The sequence below is a fragment of the Lissotriton vulgaris genome, chromosome 11 (assembly GCF_964263255.1).
Source record: "Lissotriton vulgaris chromosome 11, aLisVul1.2, whole genome shotgun sequence".
NCBI lineage: Eukaryota > Metazoa > Chordata > Amphibia > Caudata > Salamandridae > Lissotriton > Lissotriton vulgaris.
In genome coordinates, this window is record NC_141699.1 from 255,750,654 (window position 1) to 255,770,917 (window position 20,264).

Genomic DNA, 20,264 nt, shown 5'->3' on the forward strand with positions numbered 1-20,264 from the left:
AGTGCGAGCACCACAAACTTCGGGCGTAGCATCTCCTGTGATCCCTCCTGAAACCGTGTTGAGAGAAATCGAGACATTCCGAGCTTTCGATGAAAGCTGCAAGGTGTGAGTTGAGGTGCGCCTCTAGCATCTTTGCTGGGGCAGGGAGTAGGGAGGATGGATCCAGGGAGGCCTTTTTTAGGAGAGGTTTTACAACCGCTCTTTTCCACTGAGTGGGAAAGACCCCATCTCTCATGGCTCTGTTCATGATGTCAACCAGAGGAGGCAGGAGGGTTTCTCTGCACTGTTTAAGGATCCTTAGGGGACATACATCTAGAGGAGAGCCAGACTTGGTTTTATTGAGTAGACAATCAAGCGTGTCCACGGAGAGAGGGGGAAAAGAGTCTAAGGTACTCGCGAGAGTTGATACTGTCGGGGCGGGGTCTATAGGCCCTAGAGAGGGGGGCCCATTCATGAGTGATTTTTGAAGTTCCAAAGCTGAGTGTATATCAGATATTTTGGTCTGAAAGAAAGAGGCGATGTTATTGCAGAGCTCTTGGGATGCTATTACAGGATCAGGGGATTGAAGGGTTATGAGAGAGTCTACCACCCTAAAGAGCTCCTTAGGGGAGGACAATGAGGTGGTCAGAGTAGTGAAGTATTCTTGTTTGGCTTTGATAATTTCGACCTTGTATTTTCTGAGCAAGATCTTATGAGCATCCTTATCTTTTAGGTTCCATCCTGTATGCCAGAGCCGCTCCTGTCTCCTGACCTCCTGTCTGAGGAGTCTCAGATGTTCCGAGAACCAAGGAGCTGAGGGCTTTTTTCTGGTACGTCGGCAGAGTTGTAGGGGAGCCAGTTCGTCTAGAGCTTCTGTCATGGTACTAACAAACTGCGTTGCAGCTGAGGAGGCACTTTCCTCCTGAGAGGGGCACCATTTAGATGCCCACTTGGAGAGGGAGCTATTCGAGATGGCCTTGTAGTTCCTACGAGGTTCCTGTTTGCTCGGAATGTTAGGGGGCAAAGGTGTACTAGGATACTTAAGTAGGAATGGGACGGCCATATGATCAGACCAAGACAGATGGATGGATGGATTCCTCAATTGATATCCTCGCATCATTAGTAAAGATGCCGTTGAGCGCATGACCCGCTTGGTGAGTAGTGCCTTTGACCAGCTGGTCAAAGCCACAAGCTGACATAGTGTCCAACAGTGAGATGGTATCTTTATTGTCGAACCTTTCTAAATGAAAGTTAAAGTCTCCTAGTATGGTGAAATCTTTTCGGCCGAAGAAGGGTTCAAGGACATGGAACAGCTGTTGTCCGAAATTGGAACGGGGGCATGGGGGGCGGTATACCAAAATACCATTTAGGAGAGTTCTGTGGCCGCCTTTTATGGAAAAAGAGAGGGCCTTAAAACTGTCTTTAGGGTCCGTGATGGCGACCGTGTGACAGTGGAGATGGTCCCTGCATAGGACGGCGAGTCCTCCACCCACTCGAACCGGTCTATCATAGCGGGACAGGCAATAACCTTCAGGTATTGCTTCGATAAGATCCGGACCAGAGGATTCCTTGGCCCAAGTTTCGGTAATGAATACCATAGAGGGCTTTCTAAGGGAGACGAATTCTCTAAATATAATATTATTTTTGATAAGAGAGCGGGCATTCAGAAGGACACCCCTTTCTGTCTCGAATGGATTGACCGAATTAGTCTTAAATGCTTTGGGTCAGAATCTTGGTGGAAAGGGGATAGGGCTAGCCACATTGAGAGTCCTGCAGCTACAGGTGAATGGGCGTAGCAGGTCCTCAGGGGAGTAAGTGTGCGAGCATATGCGACTCAGGGGTTTAAATGCAAGTAGAGTCTGAGGGGCATACTTCAGATATGGGGGATTGGAGGTAGCTTGGCCAGACGTCCAGCTGTCCAGCCTGTCCTCAGCGCGGACGGGCGCAGACGGGCTGGACTCTGGCGTGACTCTGGCGGGCATCCGGTGCGTCCGCAAACGCGTCCGCTACGCGGAGAAGCCCGTCCCTTTATGTAGGCAGCTAGAGCGCGTCAGGGCGGACCCACATCCAATATGGCCGCTGTCACACCCTCGCCTCCCCGGGACCAACTCTCGGTGTCAACACTCAGCTGAGAGTGGCCCAGGCGGTAGAGGGAGGTAGGAGGAGTTGAATCGTAATTCAAACGCTTTTTAAAATCAAGCGCAAAGTAATTACACAAGTAACTGTTACAACAATTCTAAAATGCTTTTTCTGTCAAGCGTAGGTCTGCTAGCAAAGCAGGTAAAAGACAGGGCGAGAGAACCTCCGGCTTCCGCCTCAGAGGGTGAAAAGTAAAGTTCAGCGCGCGAGCAACAAGCCCCCTTTTGTAGGCAGCTAGAGCGCGTCAGGGCGGACCCACATTCAATATGGCCGCTGTCACACCCTCACCTCCCCGGGACCAACTCTCAGCGTCAACACTCAGCTGAGAGTGGCCCAGGTGGTAGGAGGAGTCGAATCGTAATTCAAACGCTTTTTAAAATCAAGCGCAAAGTAATTACACAAGTAACCGTTACAACAATTCTAAAATGCTTTTTCCGTCACGCCTAGGTCTGCTAGCAATGCAGGTAAAAGACAGGGCGAGAGAACCTCCGGCTTCCGCCTCAGAGGGTGAAAATTAAAGTTCAGCGCGCGAGCAACAAGCCCCCTTTTGTAGGCAGCTAGAGCGCGTCAGGGCGGACCCACATCCAATATGGCCGCTGTCACACCCTCGCCTACCCGGGACCAACTCTCAGCGTCAACACTCAGCTGAGAGTGGCCCAGGTGGTAGAGGGAGGTAGGAGGAGTCGAATCGTAATTCAAACGCTTTTTAAAATCAAGCACAAAGTAATTACACAAGTAACTGTTATAACAATTCTAAAATGCTTTTTCCGTCAAGCCTAGGTCTGCTAGCATTGGAAAGGCAAATGGTTCGAACTTTTATAATGCAAGGGCTGGGCCAATATTTGTCTCTAAAGTATTGTTATAAAAAACGTAGGAAAAAAATCTAAATACTGGAGCAAAATCAAACCCATATCTTGTCGTATCACAAAACTGTACATTGTTTTCATTTTCACTTTAATTGATTAATTAAAATCATAAAAGTTCATCAAACATGTTACATTTCAATACAAATGGGAGACTAAAAATGATTAAAAGTGACAAATATCATAAAAAAGGAAAACAAAACTGTACATTGAATTCAATTATTTCAATCTTTTTTTAAAGCCATTTTTTCAAATACTTTTCACTATGAACTATCTACAGATTTATTTATTTTTAAAATGAATATGGAAATGTCAAAAACGCTTGCCAAGAACTAATTTACTTTTCACAGGATTCAGCCATTTGGTCCAATGCAGTAGTCCAGGGAGCAGCTTTATGGGTCTCCAGGAGAAAAGTCATGATAAGTACATCTTATGGCTTTGACGCAAGCAGAGTGAGTGCAGGAAATGGCCCTTCTTCCTTTGCCATAAAAGCCTTTGTATGCCAAAGCTTGTGCCTTTGTGACATGTGTGAAATGCAGGAGATACAACAACAGCCCTTAAAGTCTGCTCTTCAACCACACTCCAGCAAAAATATCCTTATTACAAGATGGGAGGGGTGGGGAGAGACACTGAATGCTTGGGGGGAGGGGAGGGGCAGGTATATGATGAGTAGGGAAGCAGGACACGAGGGAAAGAGCTAGAAAATACATGAATTCTCATGGAGTGCTCAATGAAAAAGAAAAAGTTGCTTCCTGAATATGAGCAGTGGAAGGATACAAGCCACACAAACAAACAGGATACACTGCAGGGAAGAGACAAACACAAGAAGAGGAAGGAAAGCTATTTAACCGGAAACGGGCACATTAGAGTTACAATAAAGTCAACCAATAGTAAGCTGAGGGCAGACTGCAAGCCCAGCCCAGTGTAAGGTCACAATAGGAGCTTTCTTGACCAGAGAGTTTTTTTCACTCTGGCCACGAACAAGTGGATTTGAGAAGCGGGGAGGGGGATAGAGGGGGAACCAATTAAGCAGGCCTGGGGGAAAGCAATGACAGACATGCACTTCATGGAATGCTTAAAATAAAAGAAACAAGTATTGGCAAAGCCAATAGGTCTCGCCTTTGGGACTTATTAAATTTGACAATTGATTATTGCGGAAAGGTTCAACACCGGTGGAGGGGTCTGGGGATGGAGCATGATGAGCAGCAGTGTTCCTCGTAAGCACCACAGAGGCAGCAGTAGCCTCTGTAAAAACATATATTTACAAATCAGTGAGTGGTATACAGGGCGCAGATGCTATGAATGTAAACCTGTATGGTTGACTGGGGCAACTAAGGGTTCTAGAGGGCTGACAAGTAGCTAGGACGTCAAGTCCAATGTTATGATGCAGTTCACTATAGCCTGTTCCTGTTGCTGACGAGCATGGGACTCTGCACCTGCGCGCCTCTGAATTGGTACTACACCCGGCGATATTCGGCAGCCATCGGCAACCCCTGAAAATGACCTGCTCCCTGCTGACGAGTGGCAAATACCACGAAACACGTGTCCAGGGATGGCGAAGATATGAAATTTGATATTTGAAGATATGATGTTCTGAATAATGGTACTACATTGACCATGATCCTGTGGGGCGATCCCGCTGATGGTAAGCGGTGTGCGAGCCCACCTTCACTATAGCCTGTTCCTGTTGCTGACGAGCATGGGACTCTGCACCTGCGGGCCTCTGAATTGGTACTACACCCGGCGATATTCGGCAGCCATCGGCAACCCCTGAAAATGACCTGCTCCCTGCTGACGAGTGGCAAATACCACGAAACACGTGTCCAGGGATGGCGAAGATATGAAATTTGATATTTGAAGATATGATGTTCTGAATAATGGTACTACATTGACCATGATCCTGTGGGGCGATCCCGCTGATGGTAAGCGGTGTGCGAGCCCACCTTCACTATAGCCTGTTCCTGTTGCTGACGAGCATGGGACTCTGCACCTGCGCGCCTCTGAATTGGTACTACACCCGGCGATATTCGGCAGCCATCGGCAACCCCTGAAAATGACCTGCTCCCTGCTGACGAGTGGCAAATACCACGAAACACGTGTCCAGGGATGGCGAAGATATGAAATTTGATATTTGAAGATATGATGTTCTGAATAATGGTACTACATTGACCATGATCCTGTGGGGCGATCCCGCTGATGGTAAGCGGTGTGCGAGCCCACCTTCACTATAGCCTGTTCCTGTTGCTGACGAGCATGGGACTCTGCACCTGCGCGCCTCTGAATTGGTACTACACCCGGCGATATTCGGCAGCCATCGGCAACCCCTGAAAATGACCTGCTCCCTGCTGACGAGTGGCAAATACCACGAAACACGTGTCCAGGGATGGCGAAGATATGAAATTTGATATTTGAAGATATGATGTTCTGAATAATGGTACTACATTGACCATGATCCTGTGGGGCGATCCCGCTGATGGTAAGCGGTGTGCGAGCCCACCTTCACTATAGCCTGTTCCTGTTGCTGACGAGCATGGGACTCTGCACCTGCGCGCCTCTGAATTGGTACTACACCCGGCGATATTCGGCAGCCATCGGCAACCCCTGAAAATGACCTGCTCCCTGCTGACGAGTGGCAAATACCACGAAACACGTGTCCAGGGATGGCAAAGATATGAAATTTGATATTTGAAGATATGATGTTCTGAATAATGGTACTACATTGACCATGATCCTGTGGGGCGATCCCGCTGATGGTAAGCGGTGTGCGAGCCCACCTTCACTATAGCCTGTTCCTGTTGCTGACGAGCATGGGACTCTGCACCTGCGCGCCTCTGAATTGGTACTACACCCGGCGATATTCGGCAGCCATCGGCAACCCCTGAAAATGACCTGCTCCCTGCTGACGAGTGGCAAATACCACGAAACACGTGTCCAGGGATGGCGAAGATATGAAATTTGATATTTGAAGATATGATGTTCTGAATAATGGTACTACATTGACCATGATCCTGTGGGGCGATCCCGCTGATGGTAAGCGGTGTGCGAGCCCACCTTCACTATATGATGCAGTTTGTGTTTAGGAGATATGCTGTAACAGTGTGGTCTTCTGTGCCTGCCTGGGGGTGAAGGAAACCTTTTGAAACAGGGTGTAGCAATTTTAACTTGGAGGAATGATGTCACTGTGCTTAGAAAATCTGCTGACCAATGGGGGCGGTGTGTTTTGGCTGAATGCTCGTTAAACCATTTTAAATTTACACTTGGCTCGGTATATGAGTCCACATGTGATAATGCAGAGATATTGGAGTATTTACATTCTAGCCTGGCAACATGGCCTGCCCCGATAATCATTTGTGGGGACTTTAATATTAATGGTCTGGGGTGCGCTGGGACGACCCGCTTAGTAAATATACAGGGAAAAAAAGGAAGGTGGGCTTCGCCTTGTCCACTTAGTCTATAATAATGGACTAGTTGATACATGGTCTCATCTGAAACCGCTGAATACAGGTAGCACATTTTTTTCTGCACCACACAAGGCTTTCTCCCGCCTGGATTACTTTTTTCGTGTCCAATCAGTGTATTTTCCAGGCAGGGATTGAGAAGCATCCTCAAACTATTTCAAATCACAATCCATTGGTGTTGGATGTTAATTTTACAATGCTGGAAAGAAGGAATGTTGGGTGGACCTTCGATCGGAGGCTATTATATGACCCCGATTACATCTTATATATGAAAGGGTGGATTAGGGAGTTTTGGGAGCATAAGCGAGGATCCTCTAGGGTTGGAATTGTCTGGGATACATTTAAGGCGGCTGTGAGAGGGGAGACAATGAGCTACAGTTTGCGCTGACTGAAACGGGAGCAATTAAGGGATGGCGAAATAAGGCAGGAACTGGCTAGGCTTGAGGAAGCATTAGTGTTTGCGATCATATCGGGTGAAGCGCTTATTGAACTATTGGTGAAGTTAGCTATGAAAAAGGCGGAAGCAGGGGATCACTATGCCGAAAAAGCCTCTGAAATCTATTTGGCTAAAAAAGAACAGAGTTATGAATTTAATGAGTGGGTGGAGCATATTTTGGCTGTTAGAACTAAGCAAAAAGTTTCAGCGGGTGAGGTTTCTGAAATCTTTGATGGTAACAGGAGGGTTATTACGGAGGCTGCAGGTATTCGGGAAGCCTTTAGGCTTTTCTATCATCAGTTGTAATCTAGCGATGCAGGGGTGGCGCTGGATGATATTCGCGAATACCTAGCTAGAATTCCAAATCAGAAGGCAGATCGCAAAGATAGCGAAGAATTGGAGAGGCCATTCTCTCAAGATGAAATAATGGGTGCTTTGCAAGATCTTCACCCGGGTAAAGCTGTTGGGCCCGATCAAATCCCGCTTGAATTCTATAAAAATCTTCAAGGATGACATAGGCCCTGACTTAATAGAGGTGTTGACATTGGCTAAAATAGGTGAGCTTGCTCGGGAATCATGAGCAGGAGCAGACGTTGGGATCTTTCTGAAAAAAGACAAACCAGCTAGGGAACCGGGTTCATACCGTCCAATTACGCTTCTGAACAGCAACATCAAGGTATTTTCTAAAGTCCTGGTCACACGCTTAAGTGGAATTAAAAAAAAACCTATTCACCCCTGCCAACATGGGTTTATTTTAGGACGTGGGACAACTCAACTTATACGACGTGTGAGGACCCTTTTTGATGCAATGGAGATCTCAGGAGACCCTATGGCCGTTCTCCTTTTAGATGCGGATACGGTCTCTTGGGATTTGCTCTGGAAGCAATGAGGTGGTTTGGTCTCGGAGAGGGGTTTATACAATCGGTTTGAGTGTTATATAGGGCCCCTACTGCTAGAATAAAGATAAATGGTAACTATACTCCTTCGTTTGATATACAGTGTGGGACTTGGCAGGGCTGCCCTCCGTCCCCTTTATTATTTGCTATATATATATGGGCCTTCTAATTCGTTTTTTTTGGCTAATAGTAGAATCTCCCCCGTTGTCAGTCAAGGGATTGAAACCAAAGTTCTTGCATACGAGGACGATGTTGCCATAGTCTCTTCAGATCCTAAAGTAGCGCTGGAAGTGGTTGTGTCATTAGCTTCAGAGTTTGGTATACTTTCTGGGTATGCACTTAATGAATCTAAGACGCAAATAATCACAAACCACTTAATTAACTTTCAGGATCCCCATGTTACTGACTCAGCAGTATGCCTTGGTATACGGATTACTGTAGATCTAGGAACATTAGTGGCTAAAAACATAGAACCAGTAATTAGAAAGGCAAGGCTGGATCTAGGTAGGACGAACAATCTTCATTTATCGCTGGTGGGGGGTTGTAATGTTATTAAAATTATTTTTTGTCAAGATTTATATATTTATTTAGGGCAATCCCGTTGGAGTTTCAGAAATGTTGGTTTATTTCGTTAGAAGGTTTATTCAAAAGGTTTCTTTGGGCACATGGCCCAACTAGGCGGGCACTGCGTTTTATGTCTTTGCCACAGGAAAGGGGGTTTTTTCGATCCCTGACATCAAAAGCTATTACTGGGCTGCCGTTCTACAATATATGGGGGTACTTATAGGGGAATGTCCCCCAGATATTAAAGAGGAATCAAACTACCTGATGTTTATAAATTGCTACTGGGCGAAAATGTGGGGAGGTGCTATTTTAAATTCTCAGAGCCCAGTTATTACAAAAAAACTAAATTTAAGACTGATTGCTACTTCAAGATCTGGGGGGCTTTAAAGAAGAAGATTGGCCTTGGAAGAGTTAATTATTATACGGTGTTATATAAAAACCCCACATTTCCAGAAATATTCTCGGATGAAATTATGGCAGGGTGGGATGCCAAGGGTGTCCATAGGCTGGGGATTTATTTGGAATAGATGGCTTTCGCCAATTTAGCGATATGCAGATAGAGTTTTGTTGGAGAATTGTAATTTTTTTTTAAGTATTTACAGATTTGCAGTTTTTTTCTTTAAAAAACGGGCGGGGGATTGTGGGTTTGAGAGCAATGTTATTGTTGACATTATGCAAGGAAGGAATAAGGGGGTATTAAGCTGATATATGCCGAATTAATAAGGCTAAAGCAAGACGATTTAACTAAACAGGAGGTTAAGTGGGCTGAGCGAGTGGGAGCTGCCCCGGGTGTACTTCTGCGGTCTTTAGAGCTGGGTCAGGCGATTCTATGCTCCGCTGGGCTTCAGGCACAACATTATAGAACTGTGTTCTTGTTATATTACACCCGGCCAGAATTGCTCAGTGGGGCGGGTCATCGGGGGTAACCTGTCCAAGGTGTGGGTGGTGGATGTGGATCTAGTTCATATGTTTGCATCCTGCCCCCATCTGCAAGAGTTATTGAAACAAATTAAGGAATACCTAGATTGGTCACTTGGGATCAAAATTAAACTAACCCATGAATTAGTTCTGCTAGGAGTCAGCAGTATGACCCAAGTGGAGAATACATATCAGTTTTTATTTGTCGCCATGGCTGTTTTAAGGATTAAAATTGCTTCTGCATGGTTAGATCCTCTATTCCCCGCATTTCAGCAATGGTTGGCTCGCCTACTCTCTATATATACAATAGAAAGAGCAATTTATGAAAGAAAAGGTAGGAAATCAAAGCTACTGGGTCAATGCATTTGGGCTCCTTTAATAAAATGGAAAGTAAAAGAATGATTAACGTAGTCTAGGGAAGAATTTAAGAATGATCATATTATTTTTTAAATACTTCTATGTCTTTATTCATTCTCAGATTTTTTTGTTTCTCTCATGCCTAAGATATAATTCTGTGCTCTATGGAGCAGAGTATAGATTTCCAATCACTAATAAGCTGAGGAGCCTTTTTTATGTTTGGCTATGGCTGCTTCTTTACTATGTCTGATGTACATATATGTTGATACGCTTGCGGGGGAAAAAATGTATGAAAAATTTCAATAAAGATATATTTTTTTTAAATGAAACAGGGTGTGCAACCATGGCCTGCTGTGACAAGTAGTCTTTGGACACATGCTTTGGCACTATGACTGAATGGCATGGAGAGTTGTTTCCTCTGGAGACATACTACAACACAATGCCCTTTGATGCACTGGAATACTACAGGCTTGAAAACGCTATAGAGTCTAGGGTTAGGAGGGAAAGGTTAGGCATATTATAGCCCAGTGGAATCATGGGGGAGCGGGTAGGACACTTTCAAACAGTAAGCACAGAGTAAGAGGCATGTAACTTGCTAATGCATATGAAATTAAATCCATTAACGTCACATGCTGGAACTAGGGTGCGTAACACCCTATGAAATTTTCAGAAAAATGTACCACTTGGAATTGTGAATGTCCTACGCACGACCGAGAAATACTACAGGCTGTGTACTGAGTCTGGATATTTTAAATAAAACCCTTCGTCCGGAACTGAGTGCACAGCTTGCAAAAATCTTCCTGCACCTTCTACTAAGTTTTTGCCATTTGACATATATGGGAAAACAGCCAACTACTAACACTGATAAATACAGAGAAGGGGAGGGGGTATTTCTCGCAGCATGACAGGCCTTATATGACTTCAAAAGTCAAGACCAGAGGCCAGGCACCCAGCCAACAGTAGGCCTGACAAGAAGCAACAGCAGGGGAACAGCCTCTTGAGTTCCTAGTACGAGAGACACAAATGCACACAAGAGCTGAACAGTAATTTAGTGTGGTATGTTATTAAAAAAACAATCTTCCGAGTTTTATTGGTTTATTATATTGAGTGCAGCCTGCATGAAAGCAAATGTTTTAAGGCACTAATTCAGATTCTAGGCAGCATTTACACGGTACATCATGAGATTATCACTGCCAACTGAATTACATCATGGACGCATGGGATAATACACCTTCAGAGCAGTTATTTATGCTGTTAAAACATGTTCGCCGAAAGCCACTGTCATTTAATGAACAATAAATTTGTGAACAGCTAGGAAATAAACATAATAAAAGACATGTTTGGTCTACTATACTTGTACGTTATGTAATACCAGTACAGAGCTTGGGCACGCTCATCAACACGCATAAGTTAGGTACGCGCCAGGCGATTAGCATTACAGCCGACAAACTCTGACTTGCAACTGATCCTGCGCTCTGATTGAAAAACTGTCTCACAAACGCTACCTATCACCTCAATACTCACCATTAAACATCAAACACATATACAGGCCCATAACACCAATAAGACAATTTTTGAGCAACTGAATCAGGTGATTTGATTAATAAATCTATTCACATAATATTTACATTATTATATACAACTGCAGTTTATCTTTCTTTACCATGGATTCAGACATTTATCATTCATTAATCAAACCACTTAAGGCGATTGGATCAACTGATGGAAACTAGACCATGAATAAACAAGACCAGCTTGTCTTTTCAAATCTAATTTTATTAACTTTATTTTTCATAAGGAAAAAGCATTTACGTTTTAGAATCTTTATTTTATAAGCAAATAAGAAAGCAGCATTTAATAAGGAAATGAAATTAAAACTGACATATCAAAGCAAGCTCAGAAACATGAATTATTAGCAAAATAACAGTTTCCCATTCCCTAAATCTATTACCCTGTCTATTTCTCACTTCACATAAAAAGGAAAAATAATTCAAAGTCTGCTGTCCTTACATGCGCCAAAGGTCCATCAGCAGGTCACGACACTCAGGAATCGGAAAGTAAGAGTTTTTTCCTTGCTCATTGTGTCAGACTTTATACCTTTCTCTCTAGCTAAACTTTCTACATTTTACATTCTTTAAAACAAATTCGAGCTTTTCATTGGCTGTCCCGTGTCAGTCCATGATAAAATTATTAGGTCATCTCCGACTCTTGACCAAGTCCAAGCTTCACATAAGCCCTATTGTCTTTCATTTCCATGTAATTCAGCTTCCTCAAGTAAGATACTTTTTTCTTGAGCTCCGAACGTTAACTTCCTAACCTTGGCAGACATATCAAGTTCCTGTCCTTGGGCCATCTCTTCATGAGCACGTTCAACGCGACCAAAGAACTGCTTTTTAATTCACAATGACAATGCAGCAAAAATCTTCACAGCTGCGCATGTGTAAAGAGTTCACTCTGGACAAGCTTTTGTGTCTGCAGCTCTGTCAGACATATTTTCCGAACCATCTTTTAGGCCTCACTTTGGAAACTATTATTTAACAAACACAAGACATCAATTAATTATAGAATTGAGACCCATTCTGTTACCCTCCCCCTTTACTAATTAATCCTGTTAATTATGTTACCTAGCAAAAGCACAAAAAGGCAGCATTATAATTACTTCTCCTTTTCGTACAGCAGGAACTCCATGAGCTTTTATCACGAAAGACATAACATAAGCACATAAAATAAGCACATGCCATTAATTTAACTGCCGCATTTAATACTAACAAAGACAATAGACAAGGTTAGTTTATTATTCTTTCTTTGCGTTTGCAACATAGAGCACATAAGTTTATCCCGCGTGTAATGATGAATGTATGCTTAAACTAAGTTGATTAATAATTTCACCACAAGTTTATTAATCTGATTACTTTGTTATGAGAGATTAACTTCACAAGTTTGAACAAAATCTTGTGCTTCACCTTGCTCCATCACAACCAAACACGCATATCCACCCACAGTAGCAATGTGCAGTTGGAGTAGTAGAAAACCACACTAATTGCCATTATCGAACTCGAAAACATACATAATTATACCACGAGTTTTAAGGCTGTAGTGAGCAGGGCTTGGCTAAAAGTTAGTGCTTCCTTTGTGAGCAAAAAAAGCCTAGCAAGTGCACTTATTACTTTGCACGTTGTAAGAGTCTGTACCATACCACATCAAATGCTGAAATCCTTTGCAAACTAACAAGCTAGTCTCTAGGCGCTAGTAATAGGAACGATGTGTACTAAAGAGAGGGGGCAGGAGGGTTTCTGAAGCTCCCAGATACAACCAATTTGTGTGGGTGTGTTTGCCATAGGCTTTATCAAGCATCTCCCAGCACAGAGGGAAAGGTGGAGACTCCCACCGAGGGGCCCATAAGCAGCGCAAAGAAGTCCTTGAAATATGGTCAAGTGACCCTACCCAAGTTCAGGCTATGTAAAACTAGAAATAAAAACAGGTTAATGTATAAGGGAGATATTGGAAACTCAGTGCCCAGTCATCATATTTTGCAGGGAGGAGGGGTCATTTTGTATTACACCATAGCTCTGCAACCCTGGCAATTGTTGCCTTGTAGTTGGACGCTACCATAATGCTCCTGCCACCGCCCTCAGGTCTATCTGTGCCTACTACTCAGCCTCACCTGTATGGGAAGTCAGGCTCCTGGTTTGTCACCGGGATGGCCGCTGCAACCAACAAGCTGAGAACCATGTGAGGCAGACATGAGAGACTAGATGAAAGTCCCATGAAGCCTGCGTGGAGCGTGGTCAGACCAGAGTAGGCCTGTTTTGGCTGCAGGAGACAGGCTGGACTCCGGTCGGAGAATAAAAAGCAGCAGTGTCTTCGGGCAGAATTGAACAGCAGGAGTCCTTGCGCTGCCTGAGGCTGTGCACCAGAAAAATACAAGGGGGAGTGGGAGGGCGTGCAATTACTCAAGTGCTCGGCAGCACTCCATAAAAACATGTCGGAACACAGGCTGAAACTAAATTTTTAAAAAACGCCTTGGCTGCAATAGCCAGATGGGAGGAGGGAAGAGAGGCCATCACACGCTGAACTGTGTGATGTCCGACCAAAATCCTCTCTGAGTAAAATCGCCAGAAAGAGAGCTGAACACGCAAAGGAGGAACTTTTATAGAAATGCACTAATAAGAAGCCAGCATTTCTGATGCCACAGATAGTAACCAATGGCAATTGTTGGGCTTGCCAAACCCCACAGAATTGATATAACAGGTCGATCAGAGCTCAACCTAAAAAGTGGCGTCCTGATGTCAGCTGTAGATAGATACAAATAATCCAATGAAAAGGACAGTAAAGAAGGAACGACTCAAGGCTGAAAAAAAAGAATACACTGACAATCTACTGATTTAGGAGCTGGGAACGGAGTCTCTAGAGCCTTTCAGCAATGAGCAAAGGGCTGACCCGAAGCCCACTCTATGTATATTAGTTGCAAATGGGTTCAGTCTATTTTGTCCACCAGGACTTTTTGCTTTTGTTCATCCGGAGTTTAGACATTTACTGTGAGTGAGTTTCATTACCCGAGTCTCATTCACAGTAAAATCATGGTAATGGACCTGACCTTATTTACCACCAGTATCCACCTTTTAAAATAAGGCTGCAGCGGAACAGCTCGAGTAAGGGGCTCCGAAGGCAGAGTAGCCACAGGTCAGTTCAAATTGGTGAGGCAGAGCGGTGTGTATGGCTACCGAAAAGGGGATTAATGTACATCACTGAAGTAGTTTGTGATTAGCAAAGCGACAGGGGGAGCTGGGCACTGCAGCTTGGGCTGACTGCAGTCTCTGTAGAGTGAGCGAGCACCAGTGGTCACTTCAGGTGGGTGATCACAAGGTGGGTGATGATTTGGCACTGGTCACTGTATAATGTGGGAGTGAGTACTGGGGACCACTACTGGCAGGTGGGAACTGATTACATGTGGATTGGAACTGGTCACTGCAGAGTGAGTGACCACAGGTGGTAATTGTAAGGTCTGGGTGAGCTTGGCATGATCTCGTAGGAGTAGACTGTGATACTTCTGCAGACCCTCTATGTAATGTTACCAGGTAATACTCATTATCACCACTATGTTCTTGTCCTGGGCTTTCCTTTGAGAAATCTTTGCTCTTAGGGGTCAAAGCCGAATGGGTCGGTTGAAAGGAACCAAGACTACATTTCCCAGAATGCATTATGTTGTTAAATAGGTACCCAGAGGTTTGAAAGTTGTGTCTATGTTGATATGGAGTCAGTCATAGCGTAAACTTAAAACTAGGAATGCTATAGATTCTCCTGCAGTTAATGTTTTGCCCTTGTACTGAAGTCTGTAGAAACTGTGCTTGCAGTTTGAATAGATGTACACTCCTAGAAATACGTCAATCTTTCATATCACAGCAGAACTGTAGAAAGGAACCCTTCATGCACATTTTACTGCATACTGCTCCACAATAAGGCGTTTTTGAGCACTTAATGCAGGTGCCTAGAGATGCCAACAGGCTCTGGTCACTAACGAAATAGGACCAATCTGCTTGGGCTTTTATTAACAACTTAGTGCATTGTGGGAGTTGCAGTCTTTGTGTTCCACACTATAGTCAGAACCAGTAAACCTTCGATAAGAAGCAAAGGCCAGGAGTGGAGTGAGGTGCTGGGTGGTGCAGGGAATTATGGGTAAATTTGCTGTAAGGCCTTTCTTCCCCACTGGGCTTGGGACATTGCCGGAAGTAAGCAAGGAAGCATGGTTTGGAAAAACATCTCTACAACAAACACTGGAGCAGTGACAGGAGGTAGAGTTAAGTTAAATGTTTGACTTCAAGCCCTAGAAACCCCCTCAGCCTGTAGAGGGGTTGGTGCAGCCCACGGAGTGAGCTCTCTGTCGTTTAATTACAGACAACAGGCATGCATCAGTGTGACATATTCATGTTTGCCGAGTGGTGTCTAAGTGCCCTATGTGAGTGACACTTTATCATGAGCAGTTGATTAGGAAAACTGGTGCAATGCGGAAACTCCAGTCCTGTTTTATTGTTTAAAATGGGGTACCAGCCCTTATGCTTTGGACATTAAAACTAAAAAGTCCAGAATACTTAGAAAACAGTATAATATTAATTGTTTACATGTACCTTTCACTTTGAGGCTTAGGCAGAGCGTTCCCGTTTTCACGATATATCGAACTATGAATTTGCAGAATTATGGGCCTCACAAGGTTTAACATCAGACAGCCGTTTACTTCAATGACATCACTGAGAGTGGCATCATGTATACTACATGAAACATCAGGCCTCGGACTAGGGTGACCAACCGTCCGTAAATTTCACGGACAGTCCGTAATTTCGGCCGTCTGTCCGTTGTCCGTGAAGGATCCTTTAACGGACGCCATTTGTCCGTAATTTTAACCGGGCACAGCTTCCACCCACCTCCCGTCTTAACTCCGAGGCTTTTTCCAAAGCTCAGATACCCAGCACCATTGGAGGGGCACAGCGGGATGGCCTCACACCTCCAGCCCTTGATGAGCTGTTAAGAGGTGCTCGAAGGTGACAGAGGGAGGGGCTGTGGCTTCAGGAGCAGGGCCATCTATTCAGATGCAAACAGCCCTGAATGCGTCTCTGCAATTTAGAGGGGCCGCCGCCTCACACATTCCCTTTCTGCCAGGGCCCCAAACATCCTAGAACCGGCGCTGATTGCAGCACTGGTTCTCTTCACAGAGCGGTTCTTCAAACATGCAGCCTGTAATGTAACAAAGTAAATAAATGGCATAATCGCACCCACACTGATTAACAAAGTATGGAGGACAATCAGTTAAATCAGTTCTCTTGGAGTTTCTCCTTTAAGTGCTGTACATCACAGTGGGGGAAGGCAAAACTAACATTTTGGAAAGAGAGCCTGTCTTCTCGTTGTCTTGTCCAGGAGGGGGTGAGGAGCCCTACCCCACCCTGGAAGAGACAGGATGATACTAGAATACTGCATACCCACCCCTGCGCCCACCCTGGTTGATCCTGTTCCCCCTCCTGTGATCGCTCCTGCCCCCCCCCCCCCCAGTGATGGCTCATGGCCCCCCATGTGGTGGCTCCTGTCCCCCCCCCCCGCCTTTGGTGGTCCTGCCCCCCCCTGTGGTGGATCCTGTCTCTGCCCTCTGCCCTGGGTGGTTTCTGTCTCACTCCTGGAAAGGCTCCTGCAGCGAGGGTGAACTTCTTAGTGGGCCTCTTCTCAAAATGGCTCAGCTCAAAATTAATATAAAAAGGTGGGCAAGTGAGTAAGTGAAGGGATGGGTGGATAGCTGGATGAATTAGTGAAAGGATGAGTGGATGAATGAAAGATTGAATTGAAAGATGAGAGAGGATGGCTGGATTGATGAGTGAGTGGAAGGATGGAAGAGAGAAAAGGTAAATAGCTGGATGTATAGGTGGAAGGGTAGCTGGATGGGTAAAAGGGTGGATGGATCAGTAAAATGATGGCTGGATGAGTGAAAGCGTGGATGGTGAGTGAGTTGATGGATGAGTGAAATGGTAGATGATTGATGAACTGATAAGTGCAAGAGTGAATGGATGGACAGATGAGCAAAAGGGTGGATGCAAGGACGGATGAGTGAGTGAAAGGGAGGGTAGATGGACAAAAGGATGAATAGATGAGTGAATGAGTGAAAGGATAAATGGATGAGAGAAAGAATGGATGCGTGAAAGGGTCAATGGATGGATTCATGAGTGGATGAGTAGATGGGTGGGTGGATGAATGGAAGGAAGGATTGCTAAGTGAAAGGGTCGATGGAGTGAGAAAGGGAGGATGGATGGATGACAAAGGATGGCTGGTTGGAAGGATGAGTGACTGGGTGGATGGATAGTAAGTGAAAGAATGGCTGGATGGGTGAAAGCGTAAATGGCTGGATGGATGAGTGAATGAATGGATGGATGGGTAGAAGAGAGGATGGATGAGTGTACAGATGGTTAGGGTGAAAGGGTGGATGGATGGATGATGGATGATGGATGAGTGAAAGGATGAATGAAGGGATGGATGAGTGAAATGATATGTTTGGATATGGCTGGGCTTACTTATATACTATTGCGCGACCTCTGATGTGTCTGTAAAACTTATCCAATTGTCCTGAAGTTTTGTCCTGAATTTTGACCTCCTGTCCTGAATTTGTGTCCTGAATTTTGACCCTTTGTCCTGAATTTTTACACTCACCGTCCTGAATTTGCACCAATGCCAGTTGGTCACCCTACCTCGGACTCATTTTCATGTTTCCACAGTCTCCCACATCCACGTGACTGCATATTTCCTAAAGTCTCTCCATAGCCTCCGCCCACATTTTCATTTCTTTAACGAGATTCTCCACAAACACCTCCAGTCATTAAGTGGCTTTTCCCATTAGACTCGCTTTAGCGCAAGCCTCGGTTTCACTTCTCAAGGGACGCTCTCCGCCCTGCTTCCAGGATTTTTTCAGGAACTTCTTCGACAGTTACACATATTTTCTCCTTGGCTCATCTCAGTTTCTAGTCGCCTCCGGCCTCTGCCTAGTTTCGTTTCTCCTCCGCCTCCCAGTTTCATTCTCCATTCGGCGCGTGGACTCTTGTAACCCAGGCTCCTCCCATCAACTCGTGCCTGCTGCAGCTGTCAAACTTGGCCCCTCCTTTGATCACGCACGTCTGGTGCCTGGGAATCCCCCTTCTCCGAGGAGACGTAGTGTTTAAGGTGGAACAGAACAAACACGACGTGCTGACTTCTCCGAAGAATAGTTTGTTTTTCAGTAACACCCGCAGAAATAATTTAGGTAGGGTGACCAACTGGCATGTGTGCAAATTCAGGACTGTGAGTGTAAAAATTCAGGACTAAAGGTAAAAATCCAGGACAAAAATTCAGGACAGAAGGTCAAAATTCAGGACAAAACTTTGGGGCAAAAGGTAAGTTTTACAGACATATCAGTGCTATTGTGAAATGTAAAGCAACACACATAGGATGTAGCTAATTGGGACCTGCAGTGCTGGACTATAGTGCAGTCCTCCGAGTGGCCACCTTTATGTGTCATCTCTTCAAGCATTCCATTCGGTTCAGCTGGTAATAACTTGCATAGGGTCTGGTATAGGTCTAGTCTCAGTGATGGATAAGATCCTAGCTGACCGGTCTTGTGTGAGGGTAAAAGCATTAAGCAGCAAAGGGGAGTTATTAACCAGCCTGCATGAGCTATAATCGGCTGCCCACTGCTGAGTGCTATGGTATTATTGTGGGTCAGAGTGGTTAGATAGCAGTTGAAATTCCTATATAATGACCTGGCTAGTGCCATATATCAGCCCTACTTATTTTACCTGTATAATGGAAATAGTATACTGCTTGGGCTGTTTCATATCTGAGCTGTAAACTGTAGATTTTCATTAACTCTTTGCATGCTCGTGACGGAACCATTCCGTCACGAGCCACGGTGGCGCTGTGCTGGTGACGGAATGGTTAAGTCACAGCCCGGCCGCCGTGCCTACGCGGCATCAATTTTGTGCCTGCGCGGCGCGTTCTATTAAGCAGGCGGAGCCATGACGGAACCGTTCCGTCACAAGCACAGCTCCACCGTGGCTCGTGACGGAGTGGTTCCGTCACGAGCATGGTGGCGCCGCGCGGCCTCCCCCTCCCACCTAGCGCCGCAGCGGAATTACTGCTGCGGCCAAGGGGTTAATGCACAGTAGTGTGCTACAGACTAGAACTGTATACACTGTTAAAGCATAATTGTGAGGCAGAAAGAGGCGCTGTCTTTTACATACATAACCTTTTCTATTGAATGGAAGCAAAATGCCAACATGCAGTGTTACAGATAAAACTATATCGCACACACATACTAATGTTTGGAAATGTGGTTTAGGCAAATATGTATAATTTGAACATCACCAAGTAAAGTGTCTTGATTGTTTTGATCCTATTAAAACTCAGTTTCCAGCACACTTCTGAATTATAAACAAGTGGTCTATTTGTGGTTTCCTATCTACTGATATGTTTTGAAACATTTTCACAGTTCATTTACAGGTATTTAAAAGTTGTGTGTTACAAACAATCTGACAATTTATGGCCTTTGTTTTTGCACTCCCAAGAAAATTTGGGAAAACATGGCGCGTTCTACAACACATTTGTCATTATATATCAATTGTATTAGCTTCTAAAGCATTGTAAAATGTGACTTACTGTGCTACAGGATACGACAGTCTTTGATGGGACTCTTCAATGATTCCCTCACTATCACCAACAGTGCCTCTCTCACAGGTATTTTGTTTATTTTATAGCGCCTCACATACCAGTGTAGGGTGCCAGAGCACTTTACATCACACACACATACAGAGACAATGAATCCTACGTGTGTAATCAGTGTATAGAAAATGTTTCATAAGGCAACAGACTACAAGGTGTAGGATGCACGTCACCCATACTGGTAGGCATTTTGTAGGAGTGCTTGGTCAGAAGAATCTCAAACTCAGGATTCAGAACATAACACAGTAGTTAGAATTGACTTTAATGATAATAATTTATTCCACCCAAACAAACCTTTTTTAGTAACAACAGGATAATGAAAAACTTGAAAGAAAACAACTTTCTAAACTGTGCCTTGCAGCTAGCATGCAGCTCTTTGAAAGCAGTTCGTAGGTCATTGTGCTAGATTACGTAACTTATGAACTGCACA

General features: G+C 44.7%; 1 long non-coding RNA gene across 1 annotated transcript; it reads right to left on the minus strand.

Annotated features, from left to right (window-relative positions):
* Positions 1–11,530: 11,530 nt before the first annotated feature.
* On the minus strand, positions 11,531–18,149 carry LOC147679603 (uncharacterized). The gene is made up of 3 exons (XR_015300891.1): positions 17,833–18,149; positions 15,736–15,894; positions 11,531–12,137 (listed from the first exon to the last, which is right to left on the minus strand). It is a non-coding gene; the product is annotated as an uncharacterized LOC147679603 (long non-coding RNA).
* Between the last annotated feature and the right edge of the window lie 2,115 nt (positions 18,150–20,264).